The sequence below is a fragment of the Balaenoptera physalus genome (genome assembly GCF_965194825.1).
Source record: "Balaenoptera physalus genome assembly, chromosome: 3".
Taxonomy (NCBI): Eukaryota; Metazoa; Chordata; class Mammalia; order Artiodactyla; family Balaenopteridae; genus Balaenoptera; species Balaenoptera physalus.
In genome coordinates, this window is record NC_138890.1 from 138,100,373 (window position 1) to 138,127,661 (window position 27,289).

Sequence of the window (27,289 nt, forward strand, 5' to 3'; positions counted from 1 at the left end):
GGATAGTGTAAGAAGTGAACATATTTCAGACTAAAAATTGTACCAAGAACTGGACATCAAGGTTTGAATAGGTTGGAATTAAATACATCTTTTAAATTTTTTTTTTCTTTTTCTCATATTTCTTAGTGTGTAATCTGGAGACTTCTAGTTACTTAGCCACACCCAGGATATAATACACATGTCCACAGGAACTGACAGAACAGCTTTCACATAAATCTGTGGAAAGCAAAGACAAAAGGCAAAATATGCCTAGGTTGTCGATTTGTCTTTGATATATTATGGAAGTTGCAATGTCTTTTCATCGGAATATATTTTATGTGGGAGCAGGAGAGAAGAGGACTTAATACGCTCCAAGACTCACTAAATGTATCTTTCAAGTTGCTTATGTTGAGCTCACTCACTTTTAAAAAAAAAAATTTAAGTAATATAATGGATTCCTTCCCTTTGAATCAATTAGTTGTTTTAGCAACATATAGGCAGTAGAGTGAGAACAAACTAGAGTAAAAGCAGTTTAAACTTTGAGCTTTCTCTACTTGAGCAGTTTTGTTATCACCTTCTGTTGTAATGCTGTGCTACCATCGGGATTTGCTTTCCCAAAGCGACTAAAGAATTAGAGAGATAGAAGGAAGGGAACTGGTTACAGTGGTGATAACAGACTATCTCTATGGGTTATATTTAAAGCTGTGATGGCACTAAATTCTTCCCTTAAAAATACGTTGTTCTTTGTGATGTGTCTTCCAGACTTTAAGTTTGACAAATAGTGTGTAATATCAAAAATTCCTTATATGATCATGAATTAAGTTTTTTCAATGAAAATTAGTCTCTAATTAAAAAGAGTTTTGCCATAGTTTTAAATTAAGCATGCTATCATATTAGAGGATGTCAAACATTTTAAAATGCTGGTCAAAGAAAGCTTAAGTTATGCAATGTTTCCCAAAGTCATATGACTTAGAGACTTTATTCAAAGAATGTCTACTTGGACAATATTTCAATGAAACGCGTGTTGGAAAATGCTATCCTATTACAGCAGTAGATGACAAGGTCTGTATCTTGCAAGAGACATATTGTACATACAGAAAGCAACTTGGGAAAAAACCAGAGCTTTAGATCACAGTGCAGATGGTTCTAAATTTCAGAGAAAATGAAGTTTCCCTAAGGACTTGACCTTGCTATAGAAAACATTCTAGAAGTTAGTTCTGAAAAAACTGACCAGCCTGGTTTGAATTCTGTATTTCATGTATAGCAAGAATTCATAGAAATACTCTTTTTCTCCCTTCTTCCATTTCTCTTCATCATGCATTTGGCAACATATGTTTTAAAATAGTCTCTTTGCTTCAAATCATTCCCTCATCAAAAGCTGTCCCACCTGCATCATATTAAATTTTGAAGATACCACATATTTTAAGACAACATATAAACGAGGACTAAAATAAATAGTGAGGATCATAAGATCTCTAAGGAAAATAGAAATCGCTATGTCCTAGAGTGCTTTGAAAAGGTCCCTAGGAGAAGTGGGACTTGAGTGAAGCCATTACACAAATGCTGAAGTAAAGGAATGTCATGGCCAGGAATATGCATGAGGAAATCTTCTCTAAAGAGTCTAAGTATATAAACTAAAATGATATGGTAATGTGACCACTGTGTGGTTTTTGGTGTTAATTTTCAATATTTGCTCACTAAAGGGTTGATGAAAATCTGAGCTAACTATGGATGAGAAGGCTGTCTCTATCCTGCCCATTCCCTGTCCTTTTCTGCATTTGACACTGAGTCTCCTTCCTGTTCTCCTTTATCAAAGAAGATCGTAATACGTTCCTGTTATACAGATCTTTAACTTGTGTCAGGAACACAATGCCCAATGGAAAGGATTCTCATCTCTAAGTCTACAAATGCCTATGCTTGGACTTGACCTATGTTTCTATGGCCTTGCCCATTTCTGTCCCCAGAATTGTGCAAAAGAGGTATGACAAGCTATGTCTGACCCAATTTATTCAGAGAGATTTATAGAGTTGCCTTGGCTCTTTGGAGCAGAATACTATCTTGACTGGATCTTACTTTAAAGGATTTCTATTAGTCTGTTTATTTATTGTGTCACACTTTCAAATGCTACTCACCCTTAACTCCACCCAGTTTAACACCCTGAGATTTTGTTGATGAATGAGTTCACTTTTACCTATATATTGTTTTATAATCACAGCACTCCTTTGTCAACTATTGGCAATTGAACTGTGTTTAAATGAACCACATAAATTAAGGAGGTAAATAGTTTCCTGGGATTTAATCAATTTATTAATTAAGACTTGAGTAATCTTGGTCTTAAATCCCTAAATTTCCTCATGCTTTTTTTTGCTATGCTTTTCATTTTCTGTACATATTCACACACACACACACACACACACACACACACACACACACACACACACTACTTGCTATCTAGACTTCAGCCTTCAGAAACCCTCTGGTTTCCAGAATTAGTCTGACATGAAGACAACCTAAGAAGAGTCTTAATGGGTCATGTGGCCCTAATGTATCTAATAATTACAAGAGTTGTTCCAAAATGGTGGAAAAATAGAGGCTGAGTTCTGATCCTTATTCTTATGGAATAATGTGGGACCCATTGTGCATTAGGTGGTGAAATCCACAACTCATATACAAAAGCTACATGGTAGACAGAAGTTTCAAGAAGGGAGGAAAGTGATCATTTGGTATGGTAAGCGATGGAGGTGAGAAACAGTGGTGGCAGCTCTGACCACAAGGAGAATGATTTATAATAAGGCTAGTGGCTGCAAGAACAGCAGCCGTTTCTTATTCCAACCAGTGCCAGGCAGCAAACTGCAGACACTCAGACAATGGAAAGTGTTAAAAAGATAAAAGATAGAGCAGCTTGGCACTTGAGTAGATAACTTGATGCTGGAGAGAAGCAGCCAATTGCAACCTGATACATATCCCTTAAAGGACTTCAATGTGTCATTTGCAGGCATGCCAATCACTGGAATTCAGAAGCCTTGGAGATATATGGCAGTGCAGTGAGAGACAACATAGGGCTTAGTAATGCAAACCTAGGTTTGGAAATTGGCTCACTTACTTGGCTAGCTTTGTGACTTTGGGCCAAATTCTCAAGCCTCTGCTTCCACATCTGTAAATAGGAATAATATGATACCTGCCTCCTATGTGTATTATAAATATTAAATGAAACCACCTATGTACAGTACAAAGTGAAAAGCACACAGTAAGCACTTGGTAAACAGCATTATTGTGTTATTTAGTTCTGGATTCCTGCCATTTACTAGAACCATTGATTTTTATTAAGAAAAATACTTTGGGAAATGAAACAATAAATTACTGTTTAATGAATGTGTTACTTAGAAGTAATATTGAACATGTAAAATGGAAATTGTTATTTAAGCAAAAACTGCAGAACTTCATTTATCCATTCAGTATCTTGGAGAAGGTATCCAATATGAGTGACTTAGCAGATAACTGAAGGTTATCTCTTAATATTTGTAATATATTTTGGTCAATTGGTGTGAAAAATCCTTTTTAAAATGGACACTTCCACATTTTCTTGGAAAAAAGTCAACATAATGGATTGGATGCCTGTTTGGGGCAGATATAATGGCACTATAAATGGCTACAGTTTACTGCCATTTGAGAGACTTTTCTTTGTCTGATTTCAGGATTTTTTCTTTGTCTCTAATCTTTGCTTCTCTCTTGTCATCAGTACTGTTTAGTCTATGCCTACAAAATGCAACTCAATAAAACTCCAAAGCACACATACAGTCGTCCCCCTGACACAAATGGTACTCATTCACGATGAGAAAATCATAAATACCGAACTTGTTTAGATTTTTGGTAAAACACACAAAAAATGGGACTTGATGAAAAGACATGAAGACTTAAGAAGCTACACAAGCTTTGGCGTAGAGCGTTAGGATATTTCTTTGACTTCTCAGGAGAACTTTTTTTTTTATCTGTAGGTTCTTAGCTGTTCCAGGTAGGCCAGATAAATGGCCTCCAGACAAGTGAATTATAACTATCTACTTGCTTTAGTTTAATTAAAAAGTTTTACTTGTCTGAAAAAGATAACATTATTTATTCATTAAAGCAAACGGTTTTTTCCTGTTATATGTGCAGAAAAGGCTAAATAGTTTTGCAAACATTTCTATGCAACAGCTTATAGACATGTTTTTCAAAGTGTTTCTAGGGGAAAGCAATTGGCAAAAATTCACACTTGGAGATCACCCAGATGGTCTGGAAACTTACATGATTCTTCACAATAGGTCAGTTGACTATGTTGACATCGACTAGAACAAAAGATAAATCATTTAAAACTCTATAGAGCACACATAGACTATATAATATTCTGCTGAGCTTTTAGAGTTTACATCTGCTGCTTACAGAGTCCCTTGACCTTGGGGTTTGGCAGTCACCATGAATAAGTTTGTATCACATCCATAGTGAATTGTACAAACTGAACCTGTGTGGGTGAAACAGGTCAGTGTCTCCAACTTTCTCAGACACATTCAATACAACCTGAGTAATGCAGTGCAAATTCGTTTCTAAAACACCCATCTGATCACATTATTCCTTTCTTAAAATCTTATAAAGATGAAACATGGTGAAGTTTCTTCATTATCAGGCCACAGATTACCATCTAGATCCATTTCTCTCACCATGACCCCCTGCCCCCAGCGCCCACCGTACATATGTCAAACCAACATCCTCCTCTCCAGACATATCCAAGTGCTTAGAGTCCTCTGAAGACACAGATAGCATTATGTCTCAATGCTTTTCCGCATGTAGGTTTTTATTCCTAATCAGAACCCTCCAAAGATAAAATGGGCTTTCATGGGAATTAGAGAGTTCCCAGTTTGGGCAGGTTTCAACTAAAACTTGACAAGTAAAGAAGACAATACTGGATAGTCATATATCAGGGATATTGTAGAAGAAATTTAAGTATTTGATGGAGTAGAAAACAGAAGAGTTAAACTAGATGACCACTAAGAGCTCTCCAGCCCAAGAAGATCTTGTTTCTCCATAAATGACTGTAGCGGGAATAAAAGTCATAATAGTAGTGGGAGTGGTAATAGTAATCATAGTTTTCTTTCATTGAATATTTTTTGTTTTCCAGGCTCTGTGCTTAGCATTTTATAATCCTCTCAACTAGCCCATGAAGTCAGTATCATCGTCATGTTCAGTTCATAGAAGGGGAAGTGGAGGTTTAGGGAAATTTTCTCACTTGCCCTAGAACACATCGAGAGAGTGAGTCCAGATTTAAACACAGCTATGCATGACGAAGACCCCTCCCTGTCTCCACTACTCAATGAGATAGAGCTGAATTAGTAGTCAAAACTGCACCACACAATAATGCAAAGTCAAAATCTATGCAAGAGGGAACGTTCTCAGTCGGCTACATCTAGAAATATTTGTCCCTAATCAAGTTTACACACTGATCTCCACTCTGCCGCACTTACTAGGGAAGAGGGCAAATAAATGTCCCATATGTGGATGTGAACAAGTTATTCACTTGAGTAAGTTAAGCTCCTTAGAAGGTCCGTTAATAAGTTTTAAGAGTCTTAAGAAAAAATAGTTAATGAATTATTACTAGACTATACTAATAGGGCCAATGTGGACTATAAAATTAATTTTTCTCCCCAAGAGCTTAACCTCTATTTGAAAGTAGTTGATGCAATGGAAGAGTCTGTGTAATTTCCCTCCTCCACCTGTACATCCTCACATATACCCAAATAGGAAACATGTTATTAGAATAATCATAAAGCTTTATCTGCAAGGTAGCTAACAAATATTACTTTAGGGATGTAAAAACAGAAATATGGAGCAATTAATTAGTGTCCCCTACTTCACAAAGCAAATATCTAGCATGTTTAGGAATAATATACAGGTTTGCCTGTGCATTGAGTAAGATTTTATGACATCTTCTCTGTGCTAAAAAATGTGTGAATATCAAAAAAAAAATAGAATGTCCTCTCTGCTCTCAGTGAACTGAGAGAAACACACACATACACATACACACTAGCAAAGCAAGAGAATGTATAGTACATGTGTGTGACAAATGCATTTGGAGTTATTAGCCTAAAGTAAGAGAAAAGACTCTCTGGAGAGGATTTTGATCTATATCTGAAGGAGGAAAAAATGGCTGTGAGTGGGAGAAGGCTAATAAAGTTTTCTAGGCCAAGGAAATTAAATGACAAAGATTCTAAAAAGTGGAAGAAAGTTGGTACAGAATGAGATGAAATTAGTTGCATGATGAAGATGGGTGAAAATTCCTGATCTTTTTCACTCTATTTCCATTCTTATAAAACTCACTTCTATTCATTGTATACTCAATGCATATTCCACTAGATTATCCACACTCTTATTTTGTTCATCACTCACAGTCCTGAAAAGCTTCTGGCAGTACTTTTATATAGCTTAATGATGAATACTTATTCTAACAATGAAAATATAAAAAAAGAAGACCATGTCATATATTAATATTTTTGTATTCTGAGGCAAAATGAATATAGGTAACATTAAGGTCCAGAACACTAAAGGAAGTTGATTAATATACAGAAAATTTTTGACACAGTAAGCATAAGATACGTAAAGGCTATCACATGCATAATCTCCTACCCTCCCTACCCCCAAATCAAAATCTTTTTCAAAATTAAAACCTTTGTATTTCTGTATTCTGGAGCCATTCCACTCCATGTCCTCCTGGAAGAGTGGAAAGTCCCCTTAAATCATAAATTTTGGTAGCTCACCCCACCGTGACAATAAACTGCCTGTGAGATTTTCCTTTCTTTCTCAGACTGGTTTCAAGTGGCCACTTTCCAGAAATTCCCTGCCAGGACAGGATCGCCTCACACTCAAGTCAGGACACAGAACCATCAGACCCAAAATTGCTCAAGAGAAATGGTTGTTATCTGGTATCAATCTCAGATGGATGAGACTGAGCAGTGTTTTTTATGTTAGGAGAAGAAAATAATTAGAAAGAGAGGCAATCAAGTGTTTTAAACCCAAATGATGTCTTGAGCCATTCCACATTTGAGGAAGTAGAGGGGTAGACTGTGGGGCACAGAGAGGAAGTCTCCCCAGAGAGAAAACCTGGGCTAGGATAAGAATCAATAATGACCCTGAAGGGAAAAGGGAGTCACAGAGTAGAAGCCCCTGGAAGCAGAGAGAAGAAATCACTCCTCAGCTAAAGACCCAGGCTTGCTTGCCTTTTAATACAGATGAGCAGCTGCTTACATTTCTAGAAGCAAACCTTGCCAGTCCTGCCTCTGTGCTTTTCCTTTCAGTCTTATTGAAGTCTTATCTGTTCCTAGTATGTGGCCCACTTGTTTATCTCTGGGCATTTGCTGTTCCCTGAGTCTGGAATCCTGGCACTTTCCTCCTTGCCCTCTGACTAGTCGACAGCTTCACACGGTCCATCACTTTCACCAGAAGGTTTTTTTGACTCTTGCTCCCACCTTCAAAATCTGGGTTTCGTGTTCCCCCATGGCACCCTGTTCCTCCTCCATAAGGTACCTTGTTAGGGTCATGTAGGTATATTTCTGTATCCTGTAATAGGCTAAGACCCATGATGGTAGAGACCCTGTTCATTTTGTTCACTTTTGTACCTTCGCTGCTTAGCACAGCACCCAGCATATGGTAGCTGTTTAGTAAATATGAAGTGGATGAACGAGTGAATGAAGGATTTCCCTTAGCCTGTGGGTGGCCCTGTTATAAAAAATTATAGTGATAATCATAATGATAAGCATTACTCACTGCACTCTTTTGTGTATCAGGCTATTGTATGTTAAGCATATTCATGTATTTATCTGATTTATCCCCAAAACCATATGTTAAAGACTATTTTTATCCCCACATTACAAATGAAGAGTTGAGATTTATAGAGCTGGGAGAAATTTCCAATACCACACAGCTAATAAACTTGGAAACTGGTATTTCGCTTGAGGTCTGTATAATTTCAGAGGCCAGTTCCAACCTTAATATAATACTAATGTTTTCCAGCAATTTCTTGATATCTTTAGAATACACTGATAAAATCAATTAATTATTGGGAACTTACTACACTTGAATAGGTGTGCATGTAACTTTATTCCAGCCTTGCTTGCTTGCTTTCCTCTGTTATTAGATTCACCATAACAAAATTAGGAACTGTTGTCATAAACCCAGAGATCATCAGGGCAAAAATAAAAACAGTTCACAGAGCAGATAAAGTATAAACTCTTTTTTTAAAGTATAGTTGATTTACAATGTTGTATTAGTTTCAGGTGTACAGCAAAATGATTCAGTTATACATTTATATTTTTTCAGATTCTTTTCCATTATAGGTTATTACAAGATATTGAATATAGTTCCCTGTGCTATACAGTAGGTCCTTGTTGTTTATCTACTTTATATATAGTAGTGTGTATTAAAGTATAAATGCTTATTCACTAAAATTTTTTTAATTTAATTTATTTTTTATGCAGCAGGTTCTTATTAGTTATCTATTTTATACATATTAGTGTATATATGTCAATCCCAATCTCCCAGTTCATCCCACCACCACCCCCACCCCCGCCACTTTCCCCCCTTGGTGTCCATACGTTTGTTCTCTACATCTATTATTCACTAAAATTTAATTCAAGATCAAATGTACAAACTGCCAAATTTTTTACTAATGAAGGGAAGACACTAAGTGTGAGTTCATTGTTGACTAAGTCCTGAGTAGCATTCAAGGGGTGTGTGTAAACAGGGTGTATTAAAGTAGTGGAATTACAGCCAAATCTGGGTCCAAAAATGAAGAGAATAGCTATAATCCACACTTAACCATTCTTCCAGGTATTGGAAAGGTGGCGTGAGAGCAGGAGGTGGGTCTCAGCGGGAGCACGCCCAGCCCTGCTCCCCGCTGGTCTTTCAAGCTTGTGGTCTGAGGGCAAGTGTGGTTTAATGGCTCATCCACCACCTGTTGCCCTCACAATAAGTGATAGCAAGAGCCTTACAGAGTCTGATTACTAACTCTCTTTAGGAGGAAGTATTGTGAACAGAACTTTTTTGTCGTGTTTACAAAGAGATCTGTTCTGTGGATTCTGATGGAAACGTACAGAAGAGATTGGGTATCAGGATTTCAAAGAAACAGAATCTTCAGGGCTGGATGAAATAGGTAGGCGATGAAGAAGAGCAACAGGGGAAAAAGAATCTCAGAAAGCAAATTTCCTTATTTCGATCTAGAGTTTTAGGCACCCAGGATGTTAATGGCTGTGGTAATACCATAGCCTCTAGCCAGAAGTAGCTCTTGAAAACTAGAAGTGTGGCTTGTTTGAATTGAGATGCATTTTAAGTGTCAAACACACACTGGGTTCTGAAGACTTAGTATGAAAAAGAGTGTAAAGTTTTCATGAATAATTTTTAAGTTGATTACATGTTGAAAGAGTATTTTCGGTAGAGTGGGTTAAATAAAATATATTATTACAATTCACTTCACTTGTTTCTTTTTAACTTTTTTATGTGACTACTATAAATTTTAAATTTACATATATGGCTTTCATTAGTGGCTTACTTTATATGCCTATTAGATAGCACTGGTTTATATGATGGTCACATGGATTACGTCTATTTAATCTTACTTTAGCAGGAACTTTAATCCTCTTTAATCTCTAAATTTTAAAGAGTCTTTAAGTCTTTAAATGAATTGCAAATAATGTTGTTATCAATCCTGAAAAATTCTACTTTTTATACTTCAAAATGTTACATAAGAAGGTTCTTCTTGTACTACAATATTTTTTGCTCAATTCGACTTTTTAAAATTTAACTCAGCAACTGTGAACTAAAGAGTGATAACATCCAGTGTGAAAAAGCTGGAGAAGTAATGGTGGCCCTTAATACCAGCAGCTATTTGTTTTCTGTGAAAAAGAATGATCTGAAGTGGAACCAAGATGGGGGTGAAAGCACAGAAATCTATGAAATCAAATATTGATCCCTTGTGATTGCTATTACTTTATCATAAGGTATGTTTTACCTGAGAAGGTATATTTATCAACACAAGTCAATATGAAATACTGGGTTTTGGGAGTATCTGCATATGATATACATTTAGTCTGAAAATGTTCACATGGACCACATATTTTCAAGAATTTTAAAATTAAAATTACATTCTTATAGCTTTTAGGGGTGTTGATTTTTTTTAACTTTTTGTATCAGCCTGGGGCTCTGTTGGAAGCAGAATTTTCCCTGGGTGGTTTAAATAAAGAGATTGAATAAAGGGCAAGTTTAAGAACAAAACAAAACAAGGAACAAACACTCGAGGCAGCAAGACGTCATTACCACTGCCAGGACTAATGCAGTAAGGTTGTCAAATAGTTTTACCAGAGATAAAAAACAGCTTGAGCCAAGGTGGAGGGTGTCCTCTGAGCTACCTGTGGTCTGAAATGCAGGGCCAAGTAGGAAAGTAGACAAGAAGTATCCTGAATTCTCTCTCCTACCACCTTACAACCTACTTTATTGGAAGAGCCCAAGTGGAAGCCCACCACCTTCCTGCACAAGCATTCAGAGAAAGGTAGAGAACAAAGAGCAGACAGGAATGAACTAGAGAATAAATAGCACATTTATGAACCACTTCTTATTCAAATTATTTTGCCTAAGATCTAAAGCACGGTGAATAGGGATAGTGACCAATGGGAAAAATAAAGTGGTGTGATCAATCCTAATAGAAAGGTTGTTAATTAAATAAGAGATGCTACATTATATTAAAGTGCATGAATATGGAACAAGTTATGCAGTGGTAATGAAATCCAGGAGAGTCATAATGCTATAGAAGGATAAAGGAACAGATGTTAGATGTAGAAAGATTGTAGTGCTTAAGTTTCTCTTTTGATTAATTTATGAATACAAATTGTAACATATTGTAATGAATAAGAATTAACTTAAAAGACAGTGAGGACTTAATTATACATCTTGAAAATGGGAAATGTATACTTTGGGAGAAACGGCCAAAAGATTAGAATTTAATAATTAGAGAATACTATTTTCAACTTTTGACATTTGACATCTATTTTGATAATATTAGTGATTTGGGGTTCATTAAAACTATGGAGAAAATCTGAAGTCTCTAAAATAGCATAGATAATTCAAAACTTCATCACATACCAGTACCCTGTATAATCTAATTTTATAGACAAATAAAATTAATTTTAAAAACAAAAACATATGCATAATATTATGTTTAGTACTGGTATCTCAGCATTTCTCACGCTGTGAACGACCTGACCTAAACTTGAGAATGGCCATTGTCTCCCATTCCCTCAAATAAATTGGTGCCCCGCTCCAGAAAGCCTTCCCTAACTCTGCTCTCACTCCTAGCTCATTGGGAGTGAGATCAGCATCTTAGAGTAATATATATGCCATAGATTGTTGAACTAAAATGAAGACTTAGAAAAGTAGATGAATAACATATTGTTTCTGCCAGTGTTCGGTTGAGATTTTGTTACCAGTTATAGTTGCTGACCCAGAAACAACAGTGCTATAATCTACTGTATTGAATAAGGGAATGTACATACCATTTCGGTATTAGGCAGAAGGCGAGGGAGCTAACAGTCTATTTTGAAAGGTCTAATCCTTGTTCTCATTCTGGTAGAAGGTCCCAGTTATACTTGCTGACTAGGCCACCATTTTCGTCAAGCTTTATTTCAACTACCCAGAAAAGTACACCATTGGATCCCAATTTCTCATTCCATTAAACATGAGAGGTTATTTTAACTTGGGCAATTTCAGTACCTGTACCAGCAACACCCCACGACCTGTAGAAAACCTCAGTCGTGCTGTATGAAATATTTGGTTTAAAGCAACATCACAGGTTTATCATGCAACTACCACCTTTGAAATGTAACTCTGAATAACAGGACAATTGACCCACTGAATGAAGTTATCTAGGAGAATAGTTCTTTCCATTTCTGATATTTTAAAATTATTATTTCATATCTGTAGCCATATAACTTGGGTGTATTTTTCTATTCAATGTTCCCCAGACTTTCCTAAGCTTAAAACATTCTAGAGATATATAATCCTCCGCCCCCACAAATAAATTTATAACCCAACGCCAAGCATCTCAAGGTTCTTATTCAGTAAGTGTAGAGTGGAGTCCAAGACTTGGTATTTCCAAGAAACCCGCTTACCCCTAACCCAGAGGGCTTCCAAGATTAGGCAAATCTGGAAAACAACTACAGTTGAACAACAGTTGGCAATATTTGAATTATATTATTTTAAAGATGTACTCTGAACCCCTTAATTTTACTATTTCTTAAATGAATCCCTTTCTTAAATAAAACTTGATATATATTTACTACACACGCCAGGGAACAATTATATGACTAACAATTTCCATTTTCAAAATAAGATTGCCTATATGTGCTTTCTGTTAGCCAAAACTACTGATCTAGCATTTTTGTGTTTATAAACAAATTTTAAATGTTTTTTCTTGCATTTTATGGGAAAACATCCAAATACCTAGATCATTCAGAGCAGCCACCATTTAGGGAACATGGCCTTTATATAAAATATTCTTCACACATATTTGCAGTTATTCTTCACAAAAAGTGTGCATTGTTGTGCTTATATTTACAAATGAGGAAAACAAGGCTCAAAAATTTAATTAACATGCCCCAAATCCCACAGTTAATATCAGAACATTAGTCTAAAACAGACAATTCCTGTGTATAGCACTGCCTCACAGGGAAAAATACTGTAACAGACTAATTTACCCGTAAATCCAAATCAATAAGGGATTTTTCATCTGTACATTTCTCTGGGCATTCATTTTTATTATATAACGGTAGTGATTTGATATTTAACTTAGATATATAAATATATAAATAACTTTGTTATATAAATATATATATGTCAGGAATATGACAACTGATAGCTTTTTTAAAAATTCAGTCATCAGTAAAGAAGAAATGCTGATGATATCACTGATTGTGAATGGCTATTAGGATGCGTACACCATAGAGAAAAATATATGCTTAAATTGATTCCTAGGGGAACATCTTTCTAGAAAAAATAAGAATATCCCCAGGGTTCATAACCAAATCAATGAATTTACAATCATCTCTTGAGATGTTTAGAAACACAAGGAAGGAACCACACTGTTTAAATAGTGTCAATTTTTTAAATTGCCATGCTTTTCAGATTTTGCTTCTGCTAGTTATATAACCATTCCCTCCTCAACAAAGTAGACAGAGAAATAGTCTTGATAAACTTTCAACTTGTCAGCAAAAATACTTCAAAAACATAGAATAACTGAGATATGTAAGCTTATACACACATGTATAGTAGGTGACAAAATCTAGTTTTTGTGCACATATTTAAGTATAGTTATTTGATTCTAAACTGGTTCTTGACATTTATCTACTGTTTTGTTATTGATTTGGAAGAGCTTTCTTGGTACCAACTACTAAGAAACATATTTTCACATTAAATAAGTTAATTCTTCTATAAGAGAAATTTCTGGATAATTATATAGAAAATACAAAAGAAAGTCTCCCTAACTTTATTTATTCTATTTTCTAACTTGTTTTTTAATTTATTTATTCTATTTCAAATAAAATATGTGAAACTTAGAGAATTCATTTGGGGGTTAATTTTGCCTGCCTTACTAAATTAAATTGTTTTCTTAAGTTTATTCAATATAATTGAAATTGCTGGATAAATCAAGACCATGAAGTATGTCTGTAACTCTACCTAGAACCAAAGAATTTTAGATAGAGAAAATAACTTAACATTAAATTAGCCCAAACCCCTCACTTTTAATTAGTAGAAAAACTGAGAGTTTTTGATATTAAACTACTCATGGGAGGCCATATTACTAGTCAATTGTTCAGAAGATTAATCATTGACTTCAGCAGCAGGCCAACCTGAAGATCTCTTAATGTAATGTGAAGTTACTCAGACCAAAAATGAATTAAAAGTTTAAAATCAGTCTTTTTTTAGTGTCACTGATTTTGATATTTTCCAGGACATTGTACTGGTTGAAGAATGTCTTCCAAAATTTATGTCCACTAGAACCTCACAATGTGACCTTATCTGGAAATAGTCTTGCACATGTAATTAGATAAGTTAAAAAGAAGTCATACTGGATAAGGATGAGCCTTATATCCAATAAATGGCCTCATAAGAAGGTCATGTGAACACACAGACATAGAAAGATACAAGCTGCCACAAGCTAAGGAAGGACTAGGGCACCAGAGTTGCACAGGGAAAGAAGGGATTCTTCCCAGAGTCTCTGTAGGGAGCATAGACCTACTGACATCTTGATTTCACATATCTAGCCCCTGGAACTCTGAGAGAATACATTTATGTTGTTTTAAGCCCCGCTGTTTGTGGTACTTTGTTATGGCAGCCATAGGAAACTAATATAAATATATCACACAAAGTAATATTTAAATATGGTGGATAATGCCAAAAATTCTGTTTACTGAATATATTTTTGTTTTACTTGATAGTTTTATTGTGATACATTTTTGCTGTAGTCTTTGAATTTGAATTTTGAAGATGCCAAAACATAAGGACTGCTAAAATGATACTTCTTCAAAATAAATTATGTCATTTACAATAGTGTATTTCTAGAATCGTAACCCCTTTATGTCTATGCAGCATAGTTACTCTCTTAAAAATGAATAACAAAAAGTGACCAAAACTGAGCTAAAAGTTTAAAATCACAGTCTTTTTTATATCACTAATTTTAAAGAGTGACACAAATTAGGTTAGGTAAGAGGCATCACAGACTCATGGATGATAACACAAGACCTGTTGGATAAATTTCACTATAGGAAAGAAAGTCTCATGTCAGACTTGTGAAAATTTATCATAAGATGTCACAAAAAGAGATTCTGTAGTATTGATTTTTTATACAGTTATAACAGTAAATCTCAACAATTTATATATATATATGTATATATATATATATATATATTTAACCTAATTATTATAGCTATAACCTCGGTTTTATTATTATTTAAGCATATAGACAAATATGACCTCTATCTCCCACAACCTCCATTTTTGTGCTGAGGTATTTCCAAAGATCATATATAAATTTAGTGCTCCATGAGGGAGCCTCTTCATAATTCTCACCATGGCCCATGCTTGGGAAGACCCCCAAAAATAGGCTCACTTTAAGGTTGGATTATCCTCTTAGCAGTCTGTGTCAGAATCCAGAACAATAGCTGCATCTCTAGTCCCCTCCAGCTGGAAAATTTTATGTAACACCTGCTATATCAGAAAACAAAAAAGACTATTATGAAAATATAATAGATCAAAACAAAATATACAACTACATGGAAGCAAAAATACAACAGTTAATTTTAAATTATGTTGAAGGAAATAAATGTTAAGCTTGATAAAAAAGAATGTACTCATGAAACAAAGGTGGGTTCATGGATCTACTACTTAGTCAGGAACTGAATATAAAATTACCTTTGGGCATAATTGTGTGTGTGTGCTTGATAGAACTGTTTTAGAGAGAAAGTCCACTTAAAAAAACACTCTCTGGGAAAGAATATTTGCAAATATTTATCTGACAAATAATTTGTATTCAGAATATATAAAGAACTTCCACAAATCAACAATGAAAATGTAAACAACCATTAAAAAACTGGGAGATAACTTGAAAAGAAACTTCACAAAAGAAGATAAATGAATGGCAATAAGCACTTGGAAAGGTGGTCAAAATTCTTGACATAAGGGCAATGCAAATTTAAACCACACTGTAAGAGCATTCAACACCCGTAAAATGCCTGAAATGCTCCCTCCCCCCAAAAAACCCTGACATTAAATGGTGAGGGTATAGAACAACTGGAACTTTCATACACAGTCAGTGGGAGTATAAAATGGTAAAATATTTTAGATACTTGGAATGGCAATTTTTTATCCACATTATGAGCAATTTCACTCCTAGGTATTAATCTAAGAGAAATGAAAACATACGTCTATAATAATGACTTGTACAAGAATGTTCCTAGAAGATTCAGCCATAATAGTAAAAAACTACAAAATTCTACGTGCTCATCAAGAGGTAGAAGGATGAACAAGTTGTAGTATATCATACAATGGAACACAACTCAGAAGTAAAACAAAATGACTTACTGATACATAGATCAACATGAATGAATCTACATACATTATGCTGAGTGAAAAGCTGGCCCCGAAAGAATACGTTCTGTATGATTCCACTTATATGAAATTCTGGAATCAACAAAATAATCTACGATAATAGATGTAGGAAAATTGTGGGAAGTGGCGCAAGAGAACATTTTATATCTATTGTGAGTAGCAGTTAAATTGAATTAAATGCTAATGAACTGTGAATTTTATTTTTTTAATTTAATTTTTTTTAATACAGCAGGTTCGTATTAGTTATCAATTTTATACATATTAGTGTATATATGTCAATCCTAATCTCCCAATTCACCCCACCACCACCACCCCCAATATCCCCCCTTGGTGTCCATACATTTGTTGTTTACATCTGTGTCTCTATTTCTGCCCGGCAAACTGGTTCATCTGTACCATTTTTCTAGATTCCACATGTATGTGTTAATATACAATACTTGTTTTTCTCTTTATGACTTACTTCACTCTGTATGACAGTCTGTGTATCCATCCACGTCTCCACAAATGGCCCAATTTTGTTCCTTTTTATGGCTCAGTAATATTCCACTGTATATATGTACCACCATTTCTTTATCCATTCCTCTGTTGATGAGCATTTAGGTTGCTTCCATGACCTGGCTATTGTACTGCTGGCTATTACAGTGCTGCAATGAACATTCGGGTGCATGTGAGATTTTGAATTATGGTTTTCTCTGGGTATATGCCCAGTAGTCGGATTGCTGGGTCATATGGTAATTCTATTTTTAGTTTTTTAAGGAACCTCCATACTGTTCTCCATAGTGGCTATATCAATTTACATTCCCACCAACAGTGCAAAAGGGTTCCCTTTTCTCCACACACTCTCCCGGATTTGTTGTTTGTAGATTTTCTGATGTTGCCCATTCTAACTGGTGTGAGGTGATACCTCATTGTACTTTTGATTTGCATTTCTCTAATAGTTAGTGATGTTGAGCAGCTTTTCATGTGCCTCTTGGCCACCTGTATGTCTTCTTTGGAGAAATGTCTACTTAGGTCTTCTGTCCATTTTTGATTGAGTTTTGGTTTTTTCAATATTGAGCTGCATGAGCTTTTTAAATATTTTGGAAATTAATCCTTTGTCTGTTGATTCATTTGCAAATATTTTCTCCCATTCTGAGGGTTGTCTTTTCATCTTGTTTACAGTTTCCTTTGCTGTGCAAAAGCTTTTAAGTTTCATTAGGTCCCATTTGTTTATTTTTGTTTTTATTTCCATTATTCTAGGAGGTGAATTTAAAAAGATCTTGCTGTGATTTACGTCAAAGAGTGTTCTTCCTATGTTTTCCTCTAAGAGTTTTATACTGTCCGGTCTTACATTTAGGTCTTTAATCCATTTTGAGTTTATTTTTGTGTATGGTGTTAGGGAGTGTTCTAATTTCATTCTTTTACATGTAGCTGTCCAGTTTTCCCAGCACCACTTATTGAAGAGACTGTCTTTTCTCCATTGTATATCCTTGCCTCGTTTGTCATAGATTAGTTGACCATAGATGCATGGGTTTATCTCTGGGCTTTCTAACCTGTTCCAATGACCTATATTTCTGTTTTTGTGCCAGTACCATATTGTGTTGATTTGTAGTATAGTCTGAAGACAGGGAATCTGCTTTCTTCAGCTCCGTTTTTTTCCCTCAAGATTGCTTCGGCTATTCAGGGATTTTTGTGTCTCCATACAAATTTTAAGATTTTTTTGTTCTAGTTCTGTAAAAAATGCCATTGGTAATTTGATGGGAATTGCATTGAGTCTGTAGATTGCTTTGGGTAGTTTAGTCATTTTCACAATATTGATTCTTCCAATCCAAGAACATGGTATATCTCTCCATCTGTTTGTGTCATCTTTGATTTCTTTCATCAGGGTCTTATAGTTTTCTGAGTACAGATCTTTTACTTCCTTAGGTAGGTTTATTCCTAGGTGTTTTATTCTTTTTTTGTTGCAATGGTGAATGGGAAAGTTTCCTTAATTTCTCTTTCTGATCTTTCTTTGTTAGTGTATAGGAATGCAAGATATTTCTGTGCATTAATTTTGTATCTTGCAACTTTACCAAGTTCATTGTTTAGTTCTAGTAGTTTCCTGGTGGCATCTTTAGGATTATCTATGTATAGTATCATATCATCTGCAAACAGTGACAGCTTTACTTCTTCTTTTCAATTTGGGTTACTTTTATTTCTTTTTCTTCTCTGATTGCTGTGGCTAGGACTTCCAAAACTATGTTGAATAATAGTGGCAAGAGTGGACATCCTTGTCTTATTCCCGACCTTAGAGGAAATGTTTTCAGTTTTTCACCATTAGGAATGATGTTTGCTGTGGGTTTGTCATATATGGCCTTTATGATGTTGAGGTAGGTTTCCTCTATGCCCACTTTCTGGAGAGTTTTTATGATAAATGGTGTTGAATTTTGTAAAAAGCTTTATCCGCATCTATTGAGATGATCATACAGTTTTTATTCTTCAGTTTGTTAATATGGTGTATCACATTGATTCATTTGCGTATATTGAAGAATTCTTGCATCCCTGGGATAAATTCCACTTGATCATGGTGTATGATCTTTTTAATGTGTTGTTCGATTCTGTTTGCTAGTATTTTGTTGAGGACTTTTGTATCTATATTCATCAATGATATTGGTCTGTAATTTTCTTTTTTTGTAGTGTCATTGTCTGGTTTTGGTCTCAGGGTGATGGTGGCCTCGTAGAATGAGTTTGGGAGTGTTCCTTCCTCTGCCATTTCTTGGAAGAGTTTGAGAAGGATGGGTGTTAGCTCTTCTCTAAATGTTTGATAGAATTCACCTGTGAAGCCATCTGGTTCTGGACTTTTGTTTGTTGGAATATTTTTAATCACAGTTTCAATTTCATTACTTGTGATTGGTCTGTTCATATTTTCTATTTCTTCCTGGTTCAGTCTTGGAAGGTTATACCTTTCTAGGAATTTGTCCATTTCTTCCAGGTTGTCCATTTTATTGGCATAGAGTTGCTTGTAGTAGTCTGTTATGATGCTTGGTATTTCGGCAGTGTCTGTTGTAACTTCTCCTTTTTCATTTCTATTGATTTGAGTCCTCTCCATCTTTTTCTTGTTGAGTCTGGTTAAAGGTTTATCAATTTTGTTTATCTTCTCAAACAACCAGCTTTTAGTTTTATTGATCTTTGCTATTGTTTTCTTTGTTTCTCCATTTATTTCTGCTCTGATCTTTATGATTTCTTTCCTTCTCCTAACTTTGGGTTTTGTTTGTTCTTCTTTCTCTAGTTCCTTTAGGTGTAGGGTTCGATTGTTTATTTGAGATTTTTCTTGTTTCTTGAGGTAGGATTGTATTGCTATAAAGTTCCCTCTTAGAGCAGCTTTTGCTACATCCCATAGGTTTTGGATCATCGTGTTTTTCTTGTCATTTATCTCCAGGTATTTTTTGATCTCCTCTTTGATTTCTTCAGTGATCTCTTGGTTATTTAGTAATGTATTGTTTAGCCTCCATGTGTTTGTGCTTTTTTATGATTTTTTCCCCTGTAATTCATTTCTAATCTCATAGCATTATGGTCGGAAAAGAGGCTTGATATGATTTCAATTTTCTTAAATTTACCAAGGCTTGATTTGTGACCCAAGATATGATCTATCCTGGAGAATATTCCGTGTGCACTTGAGAAGAGAGTGTAATCTGCTGTTTTCGGATGGAATGTCGTATAAATATCAATTAAATCTATCTGGTCTATTGTGTCATTTAAAGCTTGTGTTTCCTTATTCGTTTTCTGTCCATTGGTGTTAGTGAGGTGTTAAAGTCCCCCGCTATTATTGTGTTACTGTCGATTTCCTCTTTTATAGCTGTTAGCTTTTGCCTTATGTATTGAGGTGTTCCTATGTTGTGTGCATATATATTTATAATTGTTATATCTTTTTCTTGGTTTGATCCCTTGATCATTTTGTAGTGTCCTTCCTTGTCTCATGTAACATTCTTTATTTTACAGTCTATTTTATCTGATATGAGTATTGCTAATCCAGCTTTCTTTTGATTTCCATTTGCAGGGAATATCTTTTTCCGTCCCTTCACTTTCAGTCTGTATGTGTCCCTAGGTCTGAAGTGGGTCTCTTGTAGACAACATATATATGGGTCTTGTTTTTTGTATCCATTCAGTGAGCCTGTGTCTTTTGGCTGGAGCATTTAATCCATTCACATTTAAGGTAATTATCGTTATGTATGTTCCTATTACATTTTCTTAATTGTTTTGGGGTTTGTTTTGTAGGTCCTTTTCTTCTCTTGTGTTTCGCACTTAGAGAAGTTCCTTTAGTATTTGTTGTAGAGCTGGTTTGGTGGTGCTGAATTCTCTTAGCTTTTGCTTGTCTGTAAGCTTTTGATTTCTCTGTCGAATCTGAATGAGATCTTTGCTGGGTAGAGTAATCTTTGTTATAGGTTCTTCCTTTTCATCACTTTAAGTATATTGTGCCACTCCCTTCTGGATTGTAGAGTTTCTGCTGAGAGTTCAGCTGTTAACCTAATGGGACTTCTGTTGTATGTTATTTGTCGTTTTTCCCTTGTTGCTTTTAATAATTTTTCTTTTTCTTTAATTTTTGTCTATTTGAGTACTGTGTGTCTCAGTACGTTTCTACTTGGGTTTATCCTGCCTGGAGCTCTCCTTGCTTCCTGGCCTTGGGTGGCTATTTCCTTTCCCATGTTAGGGAAGTTTTTGACTATAATCTCTTCAAATATTTTCTCGGGTCCTTTCTCTCCCTTTTTTTCCTTCTGGGACTCCTATAATGTGAATGTTGGTGTGCTTAATGTTCTCCCAGAGGTCTCTTAGGCTGTCTTCATTTCTTTTAATTCTTTTTTCTTTATTCTGTTCCACAGCAGTGAATTCCACCATTCTGTCTTCCAGGTCACTTATCCGTTTTTCTGCCTCAGTTATTCTGCTATTGATTCCTTCTAATGTATTTTTCATTTCAGTTATTGTATAGTTCATCTCTGCTTGTTTGTTCTTTAACTCTTCTAGGTCTTTGTTAAACATTTCTTGCATCTTCTCGATCTTTGCCTCCATTCTTTTTCTGAGGTTCTGGATCATCTTCACTATCATTATTCTGAATTCTTTTTCTGGAAGGTTGCCTATCTCCACTTCATTTAGTTGTTTTTCTGGGGTTTTGTCTTGTTCCTTCATCTGGTACATAGTCCTCTGCCTTTTAATTTTGTCTATTGTTCTGTGAATGTGGTTTTGTAGTTTTTCTTGCTTCTGCTGTCTGCTCTCTGGTGGATAAAGCTATTTAAGATACTTGTGCAAGCTTCCTGATGGGAGGGCCTAGTGGTTGGTAGAACTGGGTGTTGCTCTTGTGAGCAGAGCTCAGTAAAACTTTAATCCACTTGTCTGCTGATGGGTGGGGCTGAGTTCCCTCCCTGTTGGCTGTTTGGCCTGAGGCAACCCAGCATTGGTGCCTACAGACTCTTTGGTGGGGCTGATGGCAGACTCTGGTTGGGCTCATGCCAAGGAGTATTTCTCAGAACTTCTGCTGCCAGTGTCCTCGTCCCCTCAGTGAGCCACAACCACCCCCCGCCTCTGCAGGAGACCCTCCAACACTAGCAGATAAGTCTGGTTCAGTCTCCTCTGGAGTTCAGCTCCTTCCCCCTGGGTCTTCATGCGCACACTACTTTGTGTGTGCCCTCCAAGAGTGGAGTCTTTGTTTCCCCCAGTCTTGTGGAAGTCCTTCAATCAAATCCCCTGCTAGCCTTCAAAGTCTGATTCTCTGGGAATTCATCCTCCTGTTGCCAGACACCCAGTTTGGGAAGCCTGATGTGGGGCTCAGAACCTCCACTCCAGTGGGTGGACTTCTGTGGTATAATTGTTCTCCAGTTTGTGAGTCACCCACCCAGTGGTTATGGGGTTTGATTTTATTATGATTGTGCCTCTCCTACTGTCTCATTGTGGCTTCTCCTTTGTCTTTGGATGTGGGGTATCTTTTTCGGTGATTTCCAGTGTCTTCCTGTCGATGATTGTTCAGCAGTCAGTTGTGATTCCAGTGCTCTCCCAAGTCGGAGTGAGCACACATGCTCCTACTCCGCCCTCTTGAAACAATCTTGAACTGTGCATTTTATTTATTTATTTATTTTTTAACATCTTTATTGGAGTATAATTGCTTTACAATGGTGTGTTAGTTTCTGCTTTATAACAAAGTGAATCAGCTATACATATACATATGTCCCCATATTTCTTCCCTCTTGCATCTCCCTCCCTCTCACCCTCCCTATCTCACCCCTCTAGGTGGTCACAAAGCACTGAGCTAATCACCTGTGTTATGCTGCTGCTTCCCACTAGTTGCCGATTTTACATTTGGTAGTGTATATATTCCATGCCACTCTCTCACTTTGTCCCAGCTTACCCTTCTCCCTCCTCGTGTCCGCAAGTCCATTTTCTAGAATGTCAGCATCTTTATTCCCGTCCTGCCCCTATGTTCTTCATGACCTTTTTTTTCCCCTTAGATTCCATATATATGTGTTAGCATACGGTATTTCTTTTACCTTTCTGACTTACTTCACTCTGTATGACAGACTCTAGGTCCATCCACCTCACTACAAATAACTCAGTTTCCTTTCCCTTTATGGCTAAGTAATATTCCATTGTATATATGTGCCACATCTTCTTTATCCATTCATCCGATGATGGACACTTATGTTGCTTCCATGTCCTGGCTATTGTAAATAGAGTTGCAAGGAACACTGTGGTACATGACTCTTTTTGAATTATGGTTTTCTCAGGGTGTATGCGCAGTAGTGGGATTGCTGGGTCGTATGGTAGTTCTATTTTTAGTTTTTTAAGGAACCTCCATATGGTTCTCCATAGTGGCTGTATCAATTTACATTCCCACCAACAGTGCAAGAGGCTTCCCTTTTCTCCACACCCTCTCCAGCATTTATCGTTTGTAGATTTTTTGATGATGGTCATTCTGACAGGTGTGAGGTGATACCTCATTGTAGTTTTGATTTACATTTCTCTAATGATTAGTGATGTTGAGCATTCTTTCATGTGTTTGTTGGCAATCTGTATATCTTCTTTGGAGAAATGTCTATTTAGGTCTTCTGCCCATTTTTGGATTGGGTTTTTTGTTTTTTTGATATTGAGCTGCATGAGCTGCTTGTAAGTTTTGGAGATTAATCCTTTGTCAGTTGCTTCATTTGCAAATATTTTCTCCCATTCTGAGGGGTGTCTTTTGGTCTTGTTTATGGTTTCCTTTGCTGTGCAAAAGCTTTTAAGTTTCATTAGGTCCCATTTGTTTATTTTTGTTTTTATTTCCATTTCTCTAGGAGGTGGGTCAAAAAAGGTCTTGCTGTGATGTATGTCATAGAGTATTCTATGTTTTCCTCTAAGAGTTTTATAGTGTCTGGCCTTACATTTAGGTCTTTAATCCATTTTGAGTTTATTTTTGTGTATGGTGTTAGGGAGTGTTCTAATTTCATTATTTTACATGTAGCTGTCCAGTTTTCCCAACACCACTTACTGAAGAGGCTGTCTTTTCTCCATTGTATATTCTTGCTTCCTTTATCATAAATAAGGTGACCATATGTGCATGAGTTTATCACTAGGCTTTCTATCCTCTTCCATTGATCTATATTTCTGTTTTTGTGCCAGTACCATATTGTCTTGATTACTGTAGCTTTGTAGTATAACCTGAAGTCAGGGAGCCTAATTCCTCCAGCTCCATTTTTCTTTCTCAAGATTGCTTTGGCTATTCTGGGTCTTTTGTGTTTCCATACAAATTGTGAAATTTTTTGTTCTAGTTCTGTGAAAAATGTTATTGGTAGTTTGATAGGGATGGCATTGAATCTGTAGATTGCTTTGGGTAGTATAGTCATTTTCACAATGTTGATTCATCCATTCCAAGAACATGGTATATCTCTCCATCTGTTTGTATCATCCTTAATTTCTTTCATCAGTGTCTTCTAGTTTTCTGAGTACAGGTCTTTTGTCTCCCTAGGTAGATTTATTCCTAAGTATTTTATTCTTTTCATTGCAATGGTACATGGGAGTGTTTCCCTAATTTCACTTTCAGATTTTTCATCATTAGTGTATAAGAATGCCAGAGATTTCTGTGCGTTAATTTTGTATCCTGCTACTTTACCAAATTCATTGATTAGCTCTTGTAGTTTTCTGGTTGCATATTTAGGATACTCTATGTACAGTATCGTGTCATCTGCAAACAGTGACAGCTTTAGTTCTTCTTTGCTGATTTGGATTCCTTTTATTTCTTTTTCTTCTCTGACTGCTGTGACGAAAACTTCCAAAACAATGTTGAATAATAGTGGTGAGAGTGGGCAACCTTGTCTTCTTCCTGATCTTAGTGGAAATGGTTTCAGTTTTTCACCACTGAGGATGATGTTGGCTGTGGCCTTGTCATATATGGCCTTTATTATGTTGAGGTAAGTTCCCTCTATGCCTACTTTCTGGAGGGTTTTATCAAAAATGGGTGTTGAATTTTGTCAAAAATTTTTCTGCATCTTTTGAGATGATCATATGTTTTTTATTTTTCAATTTGTTAATATGGTGTATCACATTGATTTATTTGCGTATATTGAAGAATCCTTGCATTTTTGGGATAAACCCCACTTGAACATGTTGTATGATCCTTTTAATGTGCTGTTGGATTCTATTTGCTAGTATTTTGTTGAGGATATTTGCATCTATGTTCATCAGTGATATTGGCCTGTAGTTTTCTTTCTTTGTGACATTTTTGTCTGATTTTGGTATCAGGGTGATGGTGGCCTTGTAGAATGAGTTTGGGAGTGTTCCTCCCTCTGCTATATTTTGGAAGAGTTTGAGAAGGATAAGTGTTAGCTTTTCCCTAAATGTTTGATAGAATTCGCCTGTGAAGGCGTGTGGTCCTGGGCTTTTGTTTGTCGGAAGATGTTAAATCACACTTTCAATTTCATTGCTTGTCATTGGTCTGTTTATATTTTCTATTTCTACCTGGTTCAGTCTCAGAAGGTTGTGCTTTTCTAAGAATATGTCCATTCCTTCCAGGTTGTCCATTTTATTGACATATAGTTGCTTGTAGTAATCTCTCATGATCCTTTGTATTTCTGCAGTGTCAGTTGTTACTTCTCCTTTTTCATTTCTAATTCTATTGATTTGAGTCCTCTCCCTTTTTTCTTGATGACTCTGGCTAATGGTTTGTCAATTTTGTTTATCTTCTCAAAGAACCCAAAGAACCAGCTTTTAGTTTTATTGATCTTTGTTATCGTTTCCTTCACTTCTTTTTCATTTATTTCTGATCTGATTTTATGATTTCTTTCCTTCTGCTAACTTTGGGGTTTTTTTGTTCTTCTTTCTCTAATTGCTTTAGGTGTAGGTTTAGGTTGTTTATTTGAGATGTTTCTTGTTTTTTGAGGTAGGATTGTATTGCTCTAAACTTCCCTCTTAGAACTGCTTTTGCTGCATCCCATAGGTTTTGGGTTGTCGTGTCTCCATTATCATTTGTTTCTAGCTATTTTTTGATTTCCTCTTTGATTTCTTCAGTTATGTCTTGGTTATTAAGTAGTGTATTGTTTAGCCTCCATGTGTTTGTATTCTTTACAGATTTTTTCCTGTAATTGATATCTAGTCTCATAGCATTGGGGTCAGAAAAGATACTTGATATGATTTCAGTTTTCTTAAATTTACCAAGGCTTGATTTGTGACCCAAGATATGATCTATCCTGGAGAATGTTCCATGAGCACTTGAGAAGAAAGTGTATTCTGTTGTTTTTGGATGGAATGTCCTATAAATATCAATTAAGGCCAGCTTTTTTAATGTATCATTTAAAGCTTGTGTTTCCTTATTTATTCTCATTTTGGATGATCTGTCTATTGGTGAAAGTGGGGTGTTAATGTCCCCTACTATGACTGTGTTACTGTCTATTCCCCCTTTTATGGCTGTTAGTATTTGCCTTATGTATTGAGGTGCTCCTATGTTGGGTACCTAAATATTTACAATTGTTACATCTTCTTCTTGGATTGATCCCTTGATCATTATGTAGTGGCCTTCTTTGTCTCTTGTAATAGTCTTTGTTTTAAAGTCTATTCTGTCTGATATGAGAATTGCTGCTCCAGCTTTCTTTTGATTTCCATTTGCATGAAATATGTTTTTCCATCCCCTCACTTTCAGTCTGTATGTGTCCCTAGGTCTGAAATGTCTCTTGTAGACAGCATATATACCGGGTCTTGTTTTTTTATCCATTTAGCCAGTCTATGTGTTTTGGTTGGAGCATTTAACCCATTTACATTTAAGGTAATTATTGATATGTATGTTCCTATTAGCATTTTCTTAATTGTTTTGGGTTTGTTATTGTAGGTCTTTTCCTTCTCTTGTGCTTCCTGCCTAGAGCAGTTCTTTAGCATTTGTTGTAAAGCTGGTTTGTTGGTGCTGAATTCTCTTAGCTTTTGCTTGTCTGTAAAGGTTTTAATTTCTCTGTCAAATCTGAATGAGGTCCTTGCTGGGTACAGTAATCTTGGGTTTAGGTTTTTCCCTTTCATCACTTTAAATATGTCCTGCCACTCCCTTCTGGCTTACAGAGTTTCTGCTGAAAGATCAGCTGTTAACCTTATGGGGATTCCCTTGTATGTTATTTGTTGTTTTTCCCTTGCTACTTTTAATATTTTTTCTTTGTATTTAATTTTTGATACTTTGATTAATATGTGTCTTGGTGTGTTTCTCCTTGGATTTATCCTGTATGGGACTCCCTGTGCTTCGTTGACTTGATTAAGTATTTCCTTTCCCATATTAGGGAAGTTTTCAACTATAATCTCTTCAAGTATTTTCTCAGTACCTTTCTTTTTCTCTTCTTCTTCTGGAACCCCTATAATTCGAATGTTGCTGTGCTTAATGTTGTCCCAGAAGTCTCTGAGACTCTCCTCAATTCTTTTCATTCTTTTTCTTTATTCTGCTCTGCAGTAGCTATTTCCACTATTTTACCTTCCAGGTCACTTATCCATTCTTCTGCCTCAGTTATTTTGCTATTGATTCTTTCTACAGAATCTTTAATTTCATTTTTTGTTTTGTTCATCATTGTTTGTTTGCTCTTTAGTTCTTCTAGGTCTTTGTTAATCGTTTCTTATATTTTCTCCATTCTATTTACAAGATTCTGGATCATTTTTACTATCATTACTCAGAATTCTTTTTCAGGTAGACTGC